Raw genomic sequence first — 20557 nt, 5'->3', positions numbered from 1 at the left:
TTGGTGTTACTATACCTGTTTTTAGATTTACTTTTGTTTTGTTTTTGAGACATGGTCTCTCGACTAGACCTGGCCCTCCTGGAACTTACTATGTAGAGCAGGCTGGCCTCAAGCTCACAGAGATCCATCTGTCTCTGCCTTCCTTCTGAGTGCTGGGATTAGAGGCATGCACTACCATGCTCAGCTAGACCAACATTTTCTTTTCTTTTCTTTTCTTTTCTTTTCTTTTCTTTTCTTTTCTTTTCTTTTCTTTTCTTTTCTTTTCTTTTCTTTTCTTTTCTTTTCTTTGCCTATAGCACCTGGTATTCCCAGGTGGTCTCCCATCCAAGTACTAACCAGAACTGACCCTGCTTAGCTTCCGAGATCAGACTGGATCGAGTGCGTTCAGGGTGGTATGGCCATAGACCAATGTTTTCTTTAAAAAATGATTTTGGGGCTGGAGAGATGGCTCAGTGGTTAAGAGCACGGACTGTGCTTCCTAGGGTCCTGAGTTCAATTCCCAGCAACCATATGGTGGCTCACAACCATCTGTAACGGGATCCAATGCCCTCTTCTTTTGTGTCTGAAGACAGCTACGGTGTGTTCATATACATGAAATAAATAAATGAACCTTAAAAAAAAGAGTGATCACCATGGCATGAGATACAGATATGTTTAAAAAAATAAAATAAAAAATGATTTTGAACATAGGTGAGGGTTTCATATAGGCTTCACCTTATCATATTTTATTTTGTTATGTTTGGTTGTTATCTCTTAAAAGTCTTCTTTTCTTTTTCTTTCTTTCTTTTTTTTGGTTTTTTTTGTTTGTTTGTTTGTTTGTTTTGAGACAGGGTTTCTCTGTGTAGCCCTGGCTGTCCTGGAACTCACTTTGTAGATGTAGACCAGGCTGGCCTCATACACAGAAAATCCGCCTGCCTTTGCCTCCCAAGTGTTGGGACAAAGGCGTGCGCCACCACACCCAGCAAAAGTCTTCTTTTCTAGTGAGAGACAGAAAGGGAGTGATTCCATAGGGAAGGGAGGGAGGAACTTGGGGAAGTAGAAGAAGAGGAAACTTGGGTGGTGGCACACATCTTTTTTTTTTTAAATTAAGATTTATTTATTTATTACATGTAAGTAACACTGTAGCTGTCTTCAGAAACTCCAGAAGAGGGAGTCAGATCTTGTTACAGATGGTTGTGAGCCACCATGTGGTTGCTGGGATTTGAACTCCGGACCTTTGGAAGAGCAGTCGGGTGCTCTTACTCACTGAGCCATCTCACCACATCTTTAATCCCAGCATTTGGGAGGCAAAGATAGGTAGATCTCTGAGTTAGAGGCCAGCCTAGTCTACAGAGAAGAAGGGTAACTATAATCAGAATATATTGTATGAGAAAATAATCTATGTTCTATAAAAGAAAATATGGAGAAAATAAAAATTATTTTTTTAACAATACTAATAAAAAATTGTATTTTCTTAGAAGCATATCACCAAAACAGCCACATCTTTTTTGCAATTACAGAGTGGTATTCAGCTAACAGAACAACAGTTATCTTTGTATAACCTGCATCAGTGGTAATTGAAGATGAAAAACAAACAAAAACCCTAAAACCAAAAAGAGAGAAAAAAATCCTGTCCCCATATATAACTAATTGGTGTTGTGCACCAACAAGAATCTGCTTTAAATTTCCATGCCAATTTATAACACCTAGACCGTACCAGGCAAGGTTAGTGGTTACTGAAAATACCACCAAGACAGGGCTATCTAAAGACACATTTGGTAATGTGTTAACTATAAAAAAAAAAAAAGACTGTACAGTTTTAAAACAAATCTTACACAGTCTTACATTTCAATTTTTTTTCTTTAAAAGGAGTGAGTTGTGTACAAGAGGGTTAAGTTGACAACCAGAAATAGCCACTATAGAGTCTCACTGGGCAAACAAACCATTCTTAAGGAAAGGCCACATGCCTGACAATAGATGGTCAATACAAAATGAACTCAACAGTATTTTTGGAGGTTGTCTCATAATGTTAAGCCAGGGAATTTTTTTTAACCTTACAGGTACTTTGCATACATATTATTTCTGAGTTTGTGTTTTTATGGGATTCCTGTGTGTGCAAACATGTGTCTCCATGTCTATGTACATTTTCTGTGCTTTTTCTTTGGCTCTTTTTCTTGTTTGGTTGTTTTCTACTACTCTGATTTGTTTGGTTTTTGTTTTTATCTTATTGTGTCTTATATATTTTATTATTACTCCTTCTAAAGAATTCATTCTCATTTGTTTTCTAAGGAAAGACAGAAAGCCTATTTGATCTAGATGGGAGGGGGTTGGAGAAGAACTGGAATATGTTGGGGGAGGGGTGTTGAAGTTAAATTCTAATTCTGCCTCCCAGCCCCATGCTCCCAGACATAAGACACAGACTCAAATTATATTCACAAATACTTTGGCCATAATAGCTAGACTCTAACTAGATTATAACTAAAGATATCTATTTATTTTAACCTACATTTTGGCATTATGTTTGGCAATTTAGATAAAGTATTTTATTATCTATCTTATTTTGGTGAGTTAGAATTTTGTATCTAAATTATTTATCTTTACTTGTATTATCATCTGCACTGGCTGGTTTTGTGTCAACTTGACACAAGCTGGAGTTATCACAGAGAAAGGAGCCTCTGTTGAGGAAATGCCTCCGTGAGATCCAGCTGTAAGGCATTTTTTCAATTAATGATCAATTAATTAATATCTCTGGGCTGGTAGTCTTGGTTCTATAAGAGAGCAAGCTGAGCAAGCCAGGGGAAGCAAGCCAGTAAGTAACATCCTTCCACGGCCTCTCTATCAGCTCCTGCTTCCTGACCTGCTTGAGTTCCAGTTCTGCTTTCCTTTAGTGATGAACAGCAGTGTGGACATGTAAGCTGAATAAACTTTTTCCTCCCCAACTTGCTTCTTGGTCATGATGTTTGTGCAGGAATAGAAACAATGACTAAGACACCATCCGAAAATCATCTTCTAAAATCCTAAACAACTTAAATTTAATTGGAGATTATAACTATGTAGTCTTCAATCCCATGAGAGATTTGAGGAGGAATAAATATTATTTGAGTATGCAAGAAGCAAAGGAACGCAGCTTTCAAAAACCATAGAAATGACAGAGATAGCTTATTGCCTAGACAGTCCCCAATATTCCTTATAACATTGTAACAGATAATAGATAGCTGGAGACAGGCAGTGTTTGCTTGTTCAGATATGCTATAAATAGATAGATGGTCTTCAAAAGCATCTGAGATCCATAAAGTATGGCATTTAAAATTGTTTTATTAATTTAAGATCTTGACATTGAGACAGATTTGCTGTTAAAAGTACTCCAATTCCACTTCAAAAAAAGATGATGAGCACAAATAACCTACACATGGAGTTACTTCAATTGAGCAAGATAGCCACTGGACAAAAAAAAATGCCCTAATTTTATTTGCAGACAAAATGCTGTCCAGAAAGGACAAACAAATACAAGATAGTTGACTGCTAAGCTCTGCAAAGACAGGGCAAAGTTAGACCTTCATAATTTCTGCTTCATTTAAGGTCTGTCAGATGTTTTGGGCCAGAAAGCTGAAGATAAATGCTCCAACGTTACAGAAGGGAAAGTGTGATCAGAATATATTGTATGAAAACAATCTATTTTTAATAAATGAAAAATAAAATAAAAGTAAAGGTATGCACCACCACACCTAGCTTATTGTTGTGTGTGTGTATATATATATATGTGTATATATATGAATGATGGGGTTTTTGTTTGTTTGTTTTTCAAGACAGGGTTTCTCTGTACTGTATAGCTCTGGCTGTCCTGGAACTCACTCTGTAGACCAGGCTGGCCTTGAACTCAGAAATTCACTTGCTTCTGCCTCTCAAGTGCTGGGATTAAAGGCACCATGACCAAGGCTACTTATAGAAGAAAGCATTTAATTGGTGGGATTGTTTACGGTTTCGTAGGGTAAATTCATGACCACCACAGCAAGAAGAAACATGGCAGCAGGCAGGCAGGCACAGTGCTGGAGCAGCAGCTAAGAGCTTACAAACTAATATGCAAGCAGCAGTGGTTGTGGGGAGGGACAGATAGACAGACAGGCACACACACAAAGAAAGCAGAGATACAGAGACAGACAGAGAAATAGATACAAACAGAGAGACAGAGAAAGAGGCAGAGAGACTTGGCCTGGTATGGACTTTTGAAACCTCAAAGCCCACCCTCAGTGACCCAGCTCTTCCAAAAGGCCACACCTCCTAATCCTTCCTAAGGAGTCCACCAATTAGGAAGGAAACATTCAAATATATGAGCCTATGAGTGTCATTCTTTTTTTAAAGGTTTATTTATTATCGTATCTAAGTACATTGTAGCTTTAGATGCCCCAGAATAGGGTGTCAGATCTCACTGCGGATGGTTGTGAGCCACCATGTGGTTGCTGGGATTTGAACTCAGGACCTTCAGTAGAGCAGCCAGTGCTCTTAACCGCTGAGCCATCTCTCCAGCCCTATGGGGCCATTCTTATCCAAACCACCATACATAAGATAGTTAAAACACCAAGTATACATAACACAGAAAGCATATTGAAAGCTATAAGAGAAAACACAAGTCGCATATAAGAAAAACCCATCAGAATAACAGCTGATTTCTCATTGGAAACTCTAAAAGCCAGAAGGGCCTGGAATATTGCACTTTAATTTCTAAAAGCCCATTACTGCCAACTTAGACTATTGTACCTAGCAAAACTATCTGCTGTAGTAGAAGGACAAAGATAATTCCTGTTTAGTATATCAACCCTAAACAGACGACAAAAGCAGTATGTTAGGCTAGACAAAGGAATAAACATAGCTAAGAGACGGTACAAAAAAAAACAACAACAAATGAATGTATAATTACTGAAATACAAGATCTGACTGAGACAACAAAATCAACAACAGCACAATGACAGCAACCAACACATACCTTTCAATAATAACTTTAAATATAATGGCCTCAATTCTACAAATAAAAGACACAGGCTGACAAAATGGATTAAGAAACAAAATCCATGTTTCTTTTGTCTACAAGAAACTTATGTCAAGTTTAATGGTTAGCACCACCTTAAAGTGAAAGAATGGAAAGAATTATTTTTTAAAATTTATTTGAGTAATGTATGAGTGTTCTGCTACATATACATCCGAATGCCAGAAAAGGACATCAGATCCCCTTATAGATGGTTGTAAGCCACCATGTGGTTGCTGGGAATTGAGCTCAAGAATTCTGGAAGAGCAGCCAGTACTCTTAACTGCTGAGCCATCTCATCAGCCCGAAAGAAATATTCCTAATAAATGAGACCAGAAATCAAGTAGGCATCACATACCTAATGGCTGATCAAACTAAAACTAATCAGAAGAGATAAGAGAGGCATTTCATTCTAATCAAGGGAAAAATTAATCAAGAGGATATTACTATTTTAAATATATGTGTAACAAATTTTGGTATACCCAATTCATAAAAAGAGTACACTGGAATTAAAGACAAAGATTAATATTAGCCCATTAATAGTAGGTGATGATAGTGCATACCTTTAATCTTTTTGGGCCAGGTGATGATAGTGCATCCCTTTAATCTTAGCACTTTAGAGGATCTCTGAGTTTGAGGTCAGTCAGGTCTACAGAATAAGTTCCAGGACAGCCAGAGCTACCTACACAGAGAAACCCTGTCTTGGAAAGAAAAGTAAATATCCTACTTTCTCCAATAGATATGTACAAAATATCTCCAACATTATATGTACAAAAAAATAAACAGAAACACCATAATTAAATGAAACCATCCATCAAATGGGCTTAGCAGATATCTACAGACACATTCTACTCATCAGTACAAGCAAGCTTTTCCAAAACAGATCACATCCTGGGACACAAAACAAATCCTCACAAATTCAAAAAGACTGAAATCTTATCTGATGATGATGCAATAAAATTTAAAATTGACTGTGCAAAAAAATATAGTAAATATGCAAACTCATGGAGATTTAAACAACTCATTACTGAATGATGAATGGGTCAAAGAAGAAACCAAGAAAAACTTTCTGGAACTAAATGAACACACACACACACATCTGGGACACATTGAAAGCAGTCTTATGAGGGAAATTTATAGCCTGAAGAGCCTACAGAAAGAGCACAAATAAATGACTTCATGAAACCAAGAATTTGGAAGAACAAGAACAAACCAAACCCAAATCCAGTTGATGGTAAAAAATATTTTTTTTTAAAAAAAGCAGAACTGGAATTAATTAATAGAAACAAAACAATCCAAAGAATCTCTGGATTGAGAACTGTTTCTTTGAGATCTGCCTACCTCTGCCTCATGAGTGCTGGGAGTAAGATGTGCACCACTGAGCCTAGCATTGTTTACAGGTATTTTTTGAGAAGATTTGGGTCTATGTTCATAGACATTGATCTATAATTTTTTATTTGTTGTTGTGACTTTTATTCTTTTACATTTACTGAGTTAAGGGTGTGGCTTATTTTCCAAGGTCCTAAAAATCCATCATCAAGTCATTACTTTTAGATATTTCTGAATTTTTAATAAAGAAATAGAGGGAGCTAGGAGCTTCCCTCTAAGGCCTGCTTTCATTGCATCTCATAAATTTGTAGGAAGAATGTGGGAATTTGGAGTCGAGTTCAAGAAGTTCTGGAATGCTGTAATCAGAACTTAGTAGGTTGTTCTGCTGTAAATTTGGAAGACTAGAAGAAATGAGGATGATTTGGTTCATGAAATTTCAGAGAACAACTGTCCATAGTATCTTCATCAAGAGGGTCTTACCTTCAAGTTCTAAGTGGCAAATTAAGGGCAATAGCAATAGCTGTAGTGTTTTGAGGATTTCTTGGACTCCTGTGACCAATAAGTCAAAGGGAGATGCATGTTTTGCACCGAGGTTTTCTTTAGATAGTCAATGGCTTTTCTGGTTGAGTATTATTCTCCCGAATAGCTTAATATCATTTAAACTTATGTAAATATAATTTATATATATGCATACATTATATGCATTTTAAGTAAGCTTGCAAAGTATCATGTTTCCCTATGGCTTTATCAAATAACCTTAATTTTATTTATTTCTCTTTCTTCCTTCTCTCACTTACTCAGTCCTCTTCAGTTACAATTCCTCCCCTATTCTCATTACTAACCTTATAGTACCTGTCTCCTACTATTCCCTTTCCCAGAGCTCATTCCCCCCACCCCAACTCTATGGTCCCCTTCTTTCCTGGCTTCTTTGGCTACTTGAGGTTACATATTGACAGCTAAAAATTTTGAGCTGGAATCCACAAGCAAGGAGAACATATGGCATTTGTCTTCTGGACCTGGGTTATCTCACTTAGAATATTTTCCAGCTCCATGAAGACTTCATTTTTCTTCACATCTGAATAGAATTCTGTTGTGTGTATATGTACCACGTTTTCTTTATCTAGTTGTCAGTCAAAGGACATTTTATTGTTACTATTTGTTAGCTGTCTTTACTAAGAAGCAGTAAATATAGCTGAGCAAGTAACTGTTGTATGGTAGCTCTACTTTTAACTTTTTGAGACTTCTTCACACTGATTTTTACATCATACTATATTTGGCCTTGAAATTGATCATGTATTGTTGTAGCTGGCATCTGGGATACAATGGGTGAGGACTCTTTATTTTTTAATATTCTCAGTGTTTACCCTTTAATTTTTAAAATGAATTTTTAAAGATTTTTTTGCTTATATGTAGATAATGTGAGTCTGTGCCCATGTATGCTGTGCCCGCCTGCCTGCCTTCCTGAGCCATAAAAAAGTTTCAAATCCTTTGGAACTGGAGTTACAGGTGCTTATGAAAGAATCGACTGCATAGAATTAATGTGTGTTTTCTGGAATAACAGCAAGTGCTCTTATGTATGACCCCATTGTTCCAGCCCACGTGTCTTCTCTCTTGATGAATTATGTGAGAAGATTGTACACTCTGTCCTCTCAGATGATCAGTATTGGTGGTTTTTAGTCCTCTCAACTGGGTCTTTGTGTTATAAATTCTTTCATATTGTCTCCAAATTTCTTATTTTATTTTTTCTTTGTTTTTTTTTTAATTTAATTTTTAGCCTTTTAACTCTAATGTAGGTTTCAATGACAAAGCTCAATCTTTTGGAATGACAGTTCACATATTTTCAATGCATGACCATTTTATTACTATAAAAGGTAAGTATTTTCTGGGTGAGGATGTAGCTCAGTAGTCATAAACAAAGCTCTAGGTTCAATACACTATAGTACAAAATAAGAAAAAGCCTTTACTTGGTGAAGTAGTCTATTTCAGCTACTTGTGAGACTGAGGAAGGAAGATCTTGCTCAAGACCTGCCTAAGTAAGTTAGATGTTGTCTCAAAATGAAACAAACAGACAGACAAACAAAATGAGGACTGGGCATGTAGCTCCGCAGTGGAGAACATGGTAAGTCCAAGGCACTGGGCTCAATGAACAATATGGAAAAGAAAAAAATTGTAATATTCATCATAGCTTCTTTGACCTATAAATTATTCCATGATGTAATTTTAAAACTTCATATTGCCAGTGTGGTGTTGCATACTTTTAATCCCAGCATTCAGTAAGCAGAGGCACATGGATCTCTGTTAGTTTGAGGCCAGTCTGGTCTATCTACATAGCAAGTTCCAGAACAGCTAGGAATACATAGTAAGACCCTGTCTCAAGAAAAACAAGCAAAACAAAACAAAACAAAACATAATCTATTTGTAGATCTGGGAATGTAGCTCAATGGCAGATCACTTTAGTATTATGGTCAAGGTCCTGAGTTCACTCATTAGCATGACAGAAATGAAAGAAAGATGGGCACAGTGTTCTATGCCTTTAATCTCAGCACATGAGAAGCAGAGGCAGGTGGATCTTTGTGAGTTCTAGGTTAGCCTTTTCTACAGAGTGAGTTCCAGTAAAGCCAGGGCTAGACAGAAAAACCCTGTCTCAAGAAATAATAAATAAATAAATAAATAAATAAATAAATAAATATTTCCAATATGCAAGCTTTTTCTAATTTTTTTTTCAATTTTTTATTAGATATTTTCTTCATTTACATTTCTGATTCCTAACTAAACTGAATAGTAGCAAGGAAAGTTATTTGCATGATAAAATCCTTTAAGTTTTTGTTTTGTTTTGTTTTGTTTTTTGTTTTTTCGAGACAGGGTTTCTCTGTGTAGCCCTGGCTGTCCTGGAACTCACTCTGTAGACCAGGCTGGCCTTGAACTCAGAAATCCGCCTGCCTCTGCCTTCCGAGTGCTGGGAATCCTTTAAGTTTTGCTAGCATTGGCTTCATAGTATAATGTTGGGCCAAGTATTAAATGATTCATGTGAGGTTGAAAATAATGTATATTTTTTTTCCCAGTGGTCAAGTGCAAAGCTCTGTCTGTACTCATTACAGTCAGCATTCACTGTAATGTTCAGTTTTGCATTTCTTACTCCTTTCTTGCCTGTATTCCTAGGCTCAACTCATAGTACCAATAAATCATACCACCCATCATCATTCCATTATGATTGTACATTTATTGGTTTTGCTTTTTCCAGGTTTGCTAGTTTTTTGTTTTATATATTTTGAAACTAATGTTACTAGAAGCAAACAAGTTTAGAATTATCTATCTTCTTTGTGAATCGAACCTTTTAACATTTTGTATTGGTTCTCTTTGAGTCTAATGTCTTAATCTATCTTCTGTTGCTATAAATGAATACCACAGACTGATCAATTTGTTAGGAAAGAGGTATCTTTTCTTAATATTTTTCTTTTCATTTAACTGTTAGTTATATCATTTCCCTTTCCTCTCCCCGCCCCCTTCCATGTCTTCCCTCTCAAATTCATGACCTAGAAAAAGAGATGTGCTTGCATCATGGTTTTGAGAGTTAGGAAGTTCAAGACTGGGCAGCCAGATGTCATAAGGTCCTTCTTGCCCTTCTTGCCAGTAGGAAGAGAGTCTACAGAGCCTGGTGGCAAGATAAGTCACATCAGGGGGGGCAACTGAACATCCAGCTCAGGCCTTTCCTTCTTGTCTTATAAAGCCATAGACCCATTGAGTCAGGGACTCCCACACATTGGCTCGCTTAACCTTAGTTACATGTTAAAGGACCCACTTTCAAGTACTGTAATTATACTAAGTTTAAACCTGCATTAAATTTCCATCTTCTTACCTGGGTGTGGTGGTACATTTCTTTAATCTCAGTACTCAGGAGGCAGAAGCATGCAGACCTCTGAACTCGAGGCCAGTTTGGTCTGCAGAATGAGTTCCAGGACAGCCAGGGCTACATAGAGAAACCCCGTCTTAAAAAAAAATCAATCAAATCAAATTAGGAAAAAACACCCTCATCTTACTTTATAACAGAGTTTAATCTCACCATGAGTTTTGGTGGTGATATCTAAACCATATCAGATACCTTTTTTTGTTTGTTTGTTTTAGAATTTATCTTCTATGGTAGTGGCTGCAGCTATAGCTCAGTTTATAGATTTTTTTTTCCTAGCTTGTATGAAGCTGTGAGTTGGATCCCAGTACAGGAACTGAAGTCAGGATCAGAAGTTTATTGGTGACACAGAACATGTAAGAGTAGCCAAACAGTGTCTGGTTTGATCTAAGGCCCACTCCATGAGATGGAACCCATATCTGACCCCCCCAACACACACACACTCATGCACAAACATATAAATATAACCTGCTAAACCTGTTTTTGTTGTTTGTATATATCTGATTTCAGGGCTGACCACTTTACATTAGATAACCAATTAGGGGGCTCATCCCTAGGAGAGGTTAATTATCCCTCTTCCAGCAGTCATTAGTTGCCTATAGTTCTTTGTCTAGGGGTGGGACACCCTCTCCCTGTACAATTTTTCCCTCTTAGTTTTTAGCATATCTATTGATTGATATTGCTATTGTTCCAATCTTATTTATCCAGCCATTTCTCTTTTGTTTTGTTTTGTTTGAAACAAAGTCTCTCTACGTAGCCCTGTTTTTCCTGGAATTCACTATGTAGTCCATGCTGGCCTTGAACTCAAAGAAATACAGTAGTGCAGCTTATTTTTAGGAGAGACTACTTCACAGCTGTCTTCCTGTTATTCTATCCCTTACAATACTTCTGCCCCCTCAATTTACATTGAGCCATAGATGCAGGAGCTATGATGTAGAAATATTTATTGGGGATGGGCTCCCAATGATCCTTTGATCTATGTATTAAGTCCAGCGTAAATATTAAATAGTAGGATTCCTCGAGGATTTGTCATTGTCTCCCCTTGTCTCTGTTCCTTCTTTATTGAAATCCCCCCTCCCTAGCTGGAACCCTTTCTCCATTTTTCAATTTCTACTTCATATCACCTGTATTCCCTTTTGAAACTTCCTGCTTCAACCCCTACTATTGCTCCTTTATGCTTTCCTCTTCTATGTGGCTATTCATGTTGTATCTGAAGATTTGTATCTAAGAACTACAGATGACAGAGAACACATGGCATTTGTTTTTATGGAACCAGGTTACTTTAGTCGTTATATTTCCTATGTCCATCTATTTAGATGTAAATTTCATGATTGTTCATTTGTCAGATGAAGACATTTAAGTTGTTTTCATCTTCTGGCTATTATTACTAGATGACCATGACTGAACAAGTAATTGTGTAGGAGGACAGTGAATCATTTGGATGTATGCCAAGGAGTGACATATCTAGGTCACATTGTAGACCTACTTTTAGCTTTTTGAGACTTCCCCACACTGATTTCCAGTATTATGTTATATTTGGCACTAAAATTGTACATGTACTATTATAGCTGACCTCTGGGGTGATGATTGAGGATACTTCATTCTTAATATTGTTTGTGTCTCCCCTCTTGGCAGCAGGCACCTTTTTCAACTGATTTGATTTGTTCTTTAATTCACTGTCCAACTATTTTGTTGAGAATTTTGCATGTATCTTCATCAAGGAGATTTGTCCATATGCGTATATGTGAGATTTAATAGAATTGCTTACAGGATGTGATCCAGCTTGACCAACAATGCCTGTTTCCCAGAGGAAAGGTCAAGAGTTCGCCAGTTCTTTAAGTTCATAGGCTGGATGTCTTCACAGCCCCAATCTGATACTGGAGTGGTGGTGAATTCCTAGAGAGCTAAGCTATTTGTCTTTAGCCTAAGTTGGAATCTTGAAGTAGATTTTAATGCTAGAGAAGGAATGCCTCAGCAACAAGACAGTTGGACTTGCCACCAAGACTGAAGGCAAGCAGGCAAAAAGCAAAAGCTCCCCTCTTTCATAAAAGGGCAACTTCCATGTCCTTTTATGTGGGCTTCCACCAGAAGGTGGGTCCCAGATTTTGGGTAGATCTTCCAACTGCATATGATCCAATCAAGAAATTATCTCACAAGCATGCCAACACAGACATACCCAGCTGCTTGGGTTTTATTTGATTCCAGTTGTCGTAAAATTGACAACAAATGTTGGTCATCATAAGTCAACCCATTGTCAACTTGACATACAATCACATCTTATGTTATACTTATTTCCAAATAAAAACAATAGCCAGGTCATAATTCTGCTATGATATAACTATCACACATAGAACTATAAATTACATATTTTAGATGGTGGCAATATCCCTTGAGGAATGCTTAGTCTTTTAGCATCTCATAACATAAGACCACTGATCTTGCCTCAGATAAATTATTATAGTACAATAAAGAAATAGAGGAAAGAAAACACAAATATCTACTTAATATATGTACAAACAATGTAATTTTTGCAACTGGTTATATGGCCTTAGCTGCTATTTATAATTAACTACCTTCCTCTACTATCCATTCTATATTTTCTCCATCCTTAGCAAGTCTAGGCTCTTTTTCTTTAGGAGTGCCCATACCTTCATTCCTGAAGAGTCTGTGCCCTTTGTCATCCTGCCTTAATTAGCACGTTTAATCACAGGACATAGTAGCACCAAGAGATATTCTAAACGATCTCCTGCACTTCAGACATAAATCATCTTATTTTTTTTTTCTTTTTGCTTCCATTGTGGAGAAGCAGTCCAATTTCTCCATGGTGATCTGGGGCTCACTGCCTCCCTCCTGGTCACCCCTGCCCACAATCATTCCCCCACACCCTCTTCCCTTCTCCCAGGAGCCCTGGGTATCCCCCCACCCTAGCACATCAAGTCTCTGCATGGCTAGGCATATTCTCTCCCACTGAGGCCAAACAAGGCAGTCCAGCTAGAAGTACATATACCACATACAGGTAACAACTTTTGGGATAGCCCCCACTCCAGTTGTTTGGGACCCATATGAAGACCAAGCTGTACATCTGCTACATATGTGCAGGGAGGCCTATTTCTAGCCCATGTATGTTCTTTGGTTGGTGGTTCCATCTCTGAGAGCTCTAAGGGTCCAGGTTAGTTGACTCTGTTGGCCTTCCTGTGGAGTTCCTATCCCCTTAGGGGCCCTGCAATCCTTCCTCCTATTCTTCCTTAAAGAGTCCCCAAGCTCCATCCACTGTTTGTCTGTGGGCATCTGCATCTGAGTCAGCTGCTGTATGGAGCCTCTCAGAGGACAGTCATGCTAGATTCCTGTCTGCAAACATAACAGAGTATTATTAATAGTGTCAGGGATTGGTACTTGCCCAGGGACGGGTCTCAAGTTGGGTCGGTTATTGGTTGGCCATCTCCTCAGTCTCTGCTCCATCCCCCATGACTGCATTGCTTGTAGACAGGATAAATTTTGTGTTGAGAGTTGTGTGGGTGGGTTGGTGTCCCTACAGCTCCACTGGGGTTCCAGCCTGGCTATAGGAGGTGGCATTTTCAGGTTCCATATCCCCAATGCTGTAAGTCACAGCTAAGGTCACTCCCATTGATTCTTGGATGCCTCCCTTATCTCAGGCCTCTGTCTCTTTCTGGAGATACTCCCTACCCACCTCCCTGTCAGTTGCAGATTTCCACTCATTTTCATGGCCATCTGGTCATCTCTCCTGTTCCTCTCCTCACCTGATCCCCCCGCCCCACCCCAATTCTCCTTCCTATTCCTTCTCCCTTCCTCCATTTGCCTCTTATGACTATTTTATTCCCCCTTCTAAATGAGATTTAAGTATCCTTGCTTGGGACTTCCTTCTTGTTTGGCTTTTTTGGGTCAGTGGAGTATAGCATAGCTAATATACACTTATGAGTACATACCATACCTATCCTTTTGGGGCTGGGTTATCTCACTCAGGATGATATTCTGAACTACCGTCCATTTGCCTGCAAAATTCATGTTGTCTTTGTTTTTAATAGCTGAATAGTATCCATTGTATAAACGTACCACATATTTATCCATTCTTCAGTTGAGGGGGCCACTTCCATTTGATAATGGATTACTGCAGTATGGTTTGATGAATCAAGAAATACCCTGCTCATGATGGACAGCTCAGGTCACATAGTAACTTGGTGACTCATTGTCAAATTTTCAAATTTCCCTAAGGCCCAATAGTAGGTCAAGAGCTATCTCTCAAAGGGAGGACAGTTGTCTGCAGATGCATTGCTCCAAAATCCCAAAGGTCTCTGTGATTCACCTATAGTGGCTTGCCAAAGGCTCCAAAGAGTGTCTTTCTTTGCCATTGACACCTCAAGTATCTTTGGATCATATGGTTCTAACTGATAGAACAGTTTTCATAACCGCCTGGGCCTGTTGAAGAGCCTTTTTCATTCCAGGCCCCACACAGAGCAAGCAACTTTATGAGTCATTTGGTATATGGGCCAGAGTAGCACACCCAAGTGAGGAATGTGCCGCCTCCAGAATCTAAATGGGCCCAGTAAGCATAGTACTACTTTCTTGGTGGTGGGAGGGGTCAGGTGCAATAATTTATCCTTTACTTTAGAAGGAATATCTCTGCATGCCCCACACCACTGAACTCTTAGAAGTTTCACTTAGGTAGAAGGCCCTTGAATTTTGGTTGGATTTTATTTCTCATCCTAATATGGATTACCAACCAGTCTAAAGTGGTTACTATCTTCTGCTCATTTCATAATAAGCATAATGTCACTAATGTAGTGGACCAGTGTGATATTTTATGTAAGAGACCGATGATAAAGTTTCCTTAGAACTAAGATACGGCAGAAGGCTGGAGGGTTAATATACACTTGTGGTAAAACTGTGAAAGTGTACTGCTAGCCTTGTTAGCTGAAATCAATTTGCTTCTGGTCCTTAAGGACAGGTACTAAGAAAAAGGAATTTGCTAGATCCATAGCTGCATACCACGTGCCAGGAGATATGTTAATCTGTTTGAGTAAGAAGGACACCACATTTGGCACAGTCATGCCTTGATTAAATTTCCATTGTCATTTTTCACAACCCACCTGTCTTCTGCAAAGGCCAAACAAGATGTTAAAGGCAGATATGGTGAGAGCAGCAACTTGGAGGTCCCGTGGATCTGTGCCTTGCTTCAATAGTGTTTGAACGGAACAGACCCAAGGACTCCCACTTTATTAGCTTCCAGCCGCCTTATAAATCTTTCTAGTCACAGCTTCCAGGACCATCTCCTCGCCCAATGCCTTCGGCTTCTAGGACCAGCCAGCACCGTCTTCGTGGTTAGCCCCACACTCGGGATTAGCCATGACTTCTCATATTCGTTGGAACTATTCCACCAACGTGGAAGCTGTGGTGAACCACCGGCTCAACTTGCACCTGCGGGCCTCCTACACCTACCTTTCTCTGGGCTTTTTTGATCGGGATGATGTGGCTTTGGGGGGCGTAGGCCACTTCTTCAGCGAATTGGCCAAGGAAAAGACCAAGGGCACCGTGTGTCTCCTCAAGTTGCAGAACGATCACGGAGGCCGTGCACTCTTCCAGGATGTGCAGAAGCCATTTCAAGATGAATGGGGGTAAAACCCAGGAGGCCATGGAAGCTGCCTTGGCCCTGGAGAAGAACCTGAACCAGGCCCTCTTGGATCTGCATGCCCTGGGTTCTGCCCGCACAGACCCTCATCTCTGTGACTTCTTGGAAAGTCACTTCCTGGATAAGGAGGTGAAGCTTATCAAGATGGGCAACCACCTCAACAACCTCCATAGGCTGGCAAGGCCACAGCCAGCGTAGACTGGCATGCCCCAGGCATCTATGGGTGAATATCTCTGAGTGCCTCACTCTCAAGCATAACTAGGAGGTCTCTGCCTTCCAAGGGGCTCCCTCTTCTCTTCACCAGCCCGCCTCAGGACCTCCACGTGAATGAACATCTCAAGCCATTAGGTAGCTTTGTAACCACCCTGGAGCTTCTTCAAAGTCTTGGACAAAGTAAAACTAAAGCTTTTTGAAACAGCAAAAAGGGGTGGTGGTGGTGGTAATGGTGATAATTACTACTCTAATTTCACGAAAGAAATACTATTATATCTAAAACAATAGATTGACCCTCAACACAGTGATAGTGATTTCAACACTCCAATCTGAATAGATAGGTCACCAGGAAACAAACTAAACAGAAAAACTCTGGGATTAAATTACATCATAAATCAAATGGACCTTATGGATTTCTTCAGAACATTCTACCCAAACATTAAATAATAGACATTCTTCTCAGCAGCCTATAGAACTTTCTCCAAAACTAACTACATGTTAAAATACAAAACAATGGGGCTGGAGAGTTGGCTCAGTGGTTAAGAGCACTGACTGCTCTTCCAGAAGTCCTGAGTTCAAATCCCAGCAACCACATGGTGGCTCACAACCATTTGTAATGGGATCTGATGTCCTCTTCTGGTGTGTCTGAAGACAGCTACAGTGTACTCATATACATAAAATAAATAAATCTTTTAAAAAATACAAAACAAGATTCAACAAATATAGAACATAAAATAACATCCTGGCACTGTATCTGACTACAGTGGAATAAAGATGGATATTTAAACAGCAATAGAAAATACAAAAGTATACAAACTACTGGAAACTAAAGAAAGTACTATTAAGTGATAACCCACTGAAGGAAGAAACAAGAAGTAAATTAAAAAATTCTTAGAATGGAATGAAAATGAAAATACACCACAATAAAATTGGTAGTACACAGTGAAGGTGGTCGTAAGAGGAAAGTTTATAACACCAAGTACCTACAGCAAAGATTTTTTGAGCGATTTCAAAGTAATAAATTAAGGATGGATATTGCATACACTAGCAAGATTTTGCTGAAAGGACCCAGATATAGCTGTCTCTTGGGAGGCTATGCCGGGGCCTAGCAAACACAGAAGTGGATGCTCACAGTCAGCTATTGGATGGATCCCAGGGCCCCCAATGGAGGAGCTAGAGAAAGTACCCAAGGAGCTAAAGGGGTCTGCAACCCTATAGGTGGAACAACAATATGAACTAACCAGTATCCCCCCAGAGCTCATGTTTCTAGCTGCATATGTCTCAGAAGATGGCCTAGTCGGCCATCATTGGAAAGAGAGGCCCATTGGTCTTGCAAACTTTATATGCCTCAGTACAGGGGAACGCCAGGGCCAAGAAGTGGGAGTGGGTGGGTGGGGGAGTGGGTGGGGGGGAGGGTATGGTGGGACTTTTGGGATAGCATTGGAAATGTAAATGAAGAAAATACCTAATTAAAAAAAGAGAAAACCTTGGAAAAAGAAGAGCAAATAACATCACAAAACAGAAGCTTGGAAGAGATAATCAAAATCAGTACCAAACATAATGAAATATAAACAAACCATACAAGAATCAATGAAACAGAAAGTTGGTTCTTTAAATGGTTTAATAAGATTAACAAACTGATATAGCTGTCTCCTGTGAGGCTATGCCAGTGCCTGGAAAATACAGAAGTGGATGCTCACAGTCAGCTATTGGATGGATCACAGGGCCCCCAATGGAGGAGCTAGAGAAATTACCCAAGTTGCTGAAGGGGTCTGCAACCCTATAGGTGGAACAACAATATGAACTAACCAGTATGCCCAGAGCTCGTGTCTCTAGCTGCATATATAGCAGAAGATGGCCTAGTTGGCCATCATTGGGAAGAGAGGCCCCTTGGTATTGCAAACTTTATATGCCCCAGTACAGGGGAATGCCAGGGCCAAGAAGTGGGAGTGGGTGGGTAGGGGAGCAGGGCAGGGGGAGGGTATAGGGGACTTTCAGGATAGCATTTGAAATGTAAATGAAGAAAATATCTAATTAAAAAAAAGATTAACAAACCCTTCCCCAAATAACCAAAAGAGAGAATTCAAGTGAGTTAAAACGGGCAATAAAAGAGAAACCTTTCAATAGACACTGAGGAAATTCAGAGATTTATATGAACATGCTTTAATAATCTATATTCCATTAAACTGGATGGAATCTAAATCTAAAAGTAATGAATGAATTTCTAGATATGCATGGCCTACTAAAGCTAAACCAAAATTAAATAAACAGTTGAAATAGACTCCTAACATTGAACGATATAGAAGTAGTAACTGAAAATCTCTCAACTTAAAAGCACAGAACCAGAAGGATCCAGTTCAGAATTTTATCAAACCCTCAAATAACTAACACAACTACTCCTCAAATTATTTCACAAAATAGGAAAGTTCCAAAGTGTCCAAATGCTGACACAAAACCCAGACAAAGCCACAAAAATAACAATATCAGCTAGTATCTCTGATGAACACAAAAATTCTGAGTAAAATACTTGCAAACCAAGCTCAAGAACACATTTAAAAGAGTATTTACCATGATCACTTCAGCTTCATCCCAGAGTTGCAGGAATGGTTCAACATATGGGCATTAATAAATATAATTTACCACATAAAAAGACTCAAAGACACAAACCATATGACTATCTCACTGGATGTTGAAAAGACTTTTGACAAAATCAATATCACTTCATGATAAAAGTCCTAGAGAATTTGAGAATACAAGGGACATAGCTCAACCTAATGAAGGCAATTATGTAGCAACCCTCAAACCAACATCATGCTAAATAGAGATAAATGAAAATCATTTCTACTAAAATAAGAACAAGTTGAGGATGTGTTCTCTCTCCTCTTTTGTTCAACATAGTACTGAAAGTCTTTATTTTTGTGTGCAATATATTTTGATTATATTGTTCCTCCTGCTTTTGCAAATCCTGATGTAGAACTCCCAGTTATTTCTCCAGAACCATGTCTGCATCATTACACCATGCCTCCTGCCATGATGATAATAGACTAAGAACCTCTTAACTGTAAGCCAGCTCCAATTAAATGTTTTCCTTTATAAGAGTTGCATGGTCATGGTGTCTTGAAGCAATAGAAACCCTAACTAAGAGAAGTTGGTACCAGGGGTTGGCTATTGCTGTGATAAGCCTGAATGGGTGTAGTCTCCCCTCCCCTAGCCTGAAACCTGCTTGCTCAGGGGTGGAGCTTCCTGCTCATTCGTTCTGCCACGCCCACTGCTGGAACCTGCGGAGCCACACACGTGCACCTTTCTACTGGACCAGAGATTATTCGGCGGGAATCGGGTCCCCTCCCCCTTCCTTCATAACTAGTGTCGCAACAATAAAATTTGAGCCTTGATCAGAGTAACTGTCTTGGCTACATCCTTTTCTCTCGCCACCTAGCCCCTCTTCTCTTCCAGGTTTCCAAAATGCCTTTCCAGGCTAGAACCCAGGTTGTGGTCTGCTGGCCGGACACAACAAATGGGCTTTGTTTGGAAGAATGTGGAGGATTAGATAAGTAGTTGAATGCTTTAAGTGCACCTTAGTGGGTTGTACTAGTAGAATACAATGGAGCTAGGGGGTGATTTGAACTGTGGGGCCTTGCTCAAGAGATTTCAGAGGAGAAGAACATTATTATGTGGCCTAGACACTGTTCTTGTGCTATTTTGGCAAACAATGTGGCTACTTTTTGCTCTTGTCCAAAAAATCTGCCAGAAAGGACATCGGCTGCGGAGTTTGGGGTTCGACGAAGATTGAAGTCATGGCTGGTGCAGAAAATGATGGCCAATTCCAGTTCACTGGTATTAAAAAATATTTCAACTCTTATACCCTCACAGGTAGATTGAATTGTGTCCTGGCCACATACGGAGGCATTGCTTTGCTGGTCTTATACTTCAAGTTAAGGCCTAAGAAAACTCCAGCTCTGAAAGCAACATAAATGGATTTTGAAATGTCTGACCTCCCCTGTTAAGTCCCATGCCTGAAGAAGCTGATGTGAACTCATCATGTAATACTCAATTTGTACAATAAATTATGAACCTGGAAAAAAATCTGCCAGAGGCTAAATTGAAGGGTCATGGATTAATAGCTCTGGCACAGAAAATTTCAAAACAGCTTAGTATTAGTGTTGCTTGGTTATTAGTTGTCACACTTATGTAGATCTAAAATGAAAAGGATCAAGCTGAGCAAGGAAAAATACAAAATGTATAGTTAGAGGAGAAAAGGAACATCAGAATTTAAAAAAAACGGATACTAAAGGGAATAAAGAGAGTGGTGACCTCTGGGAAAGACCTCACCCAGCTAAGCAGCCAACTTGTGAAAAAGAATTAAAGAAAAGTTTAGGGCTGGATGTGGTGGTGCACACCTTTACTCCTAGCAGTCAGGCGGCAGAAGCAGGCAGCTCTCTGGGTTCAAGGCAAGCCTAGCATACAGATC

At 39.2% G+C, this 20557-nt stretch overlaps 1 non-coding gene and 2 pseudogenes across 1 annotated transcript; 2 read left to right on the top strand and 1 right to left on the bottom strand.

The window, feature by feature from the left end:
• Window positions 1-287: 287 nt before the first annotated feature.
• n-R5s13 lies at window positions 288-406 on the bottom strand. The gene has a single exon (XR_003953209.1). It is a non-coding gene; the product is annotated as a 5S ribosomal RNA (ribosomal RNA).
• Window positions 15384-16300, top strand: Gm4919 (predicted gene 4919; annotated as a pseudogene).
• Window positions 19861-20172, top strand: Gm15151 (annotated as a pseudogene).
• The last annotated feature ends 385 nt before the right edge of the window (window positions 20173-20557 follow it).

Source organism: Mus musculus, chromosome X (genome assembly GCF_000001635.26).
Source record: "Mus musculus strain C57BL/6J chromosome X, GRCm38.p6 C57BL/6J".
Taxonomy (NCBI): Eukaryota; Metazoa; Chordata; class Mammalia; order Rodentia; family Muridae; genus Mus; species Mus musculus.
The sequence above is the reverse complement of the archived record's forward strand: the minus strand, read 5'-3'. Positions and strand labels throughout refer to the sequence as shown.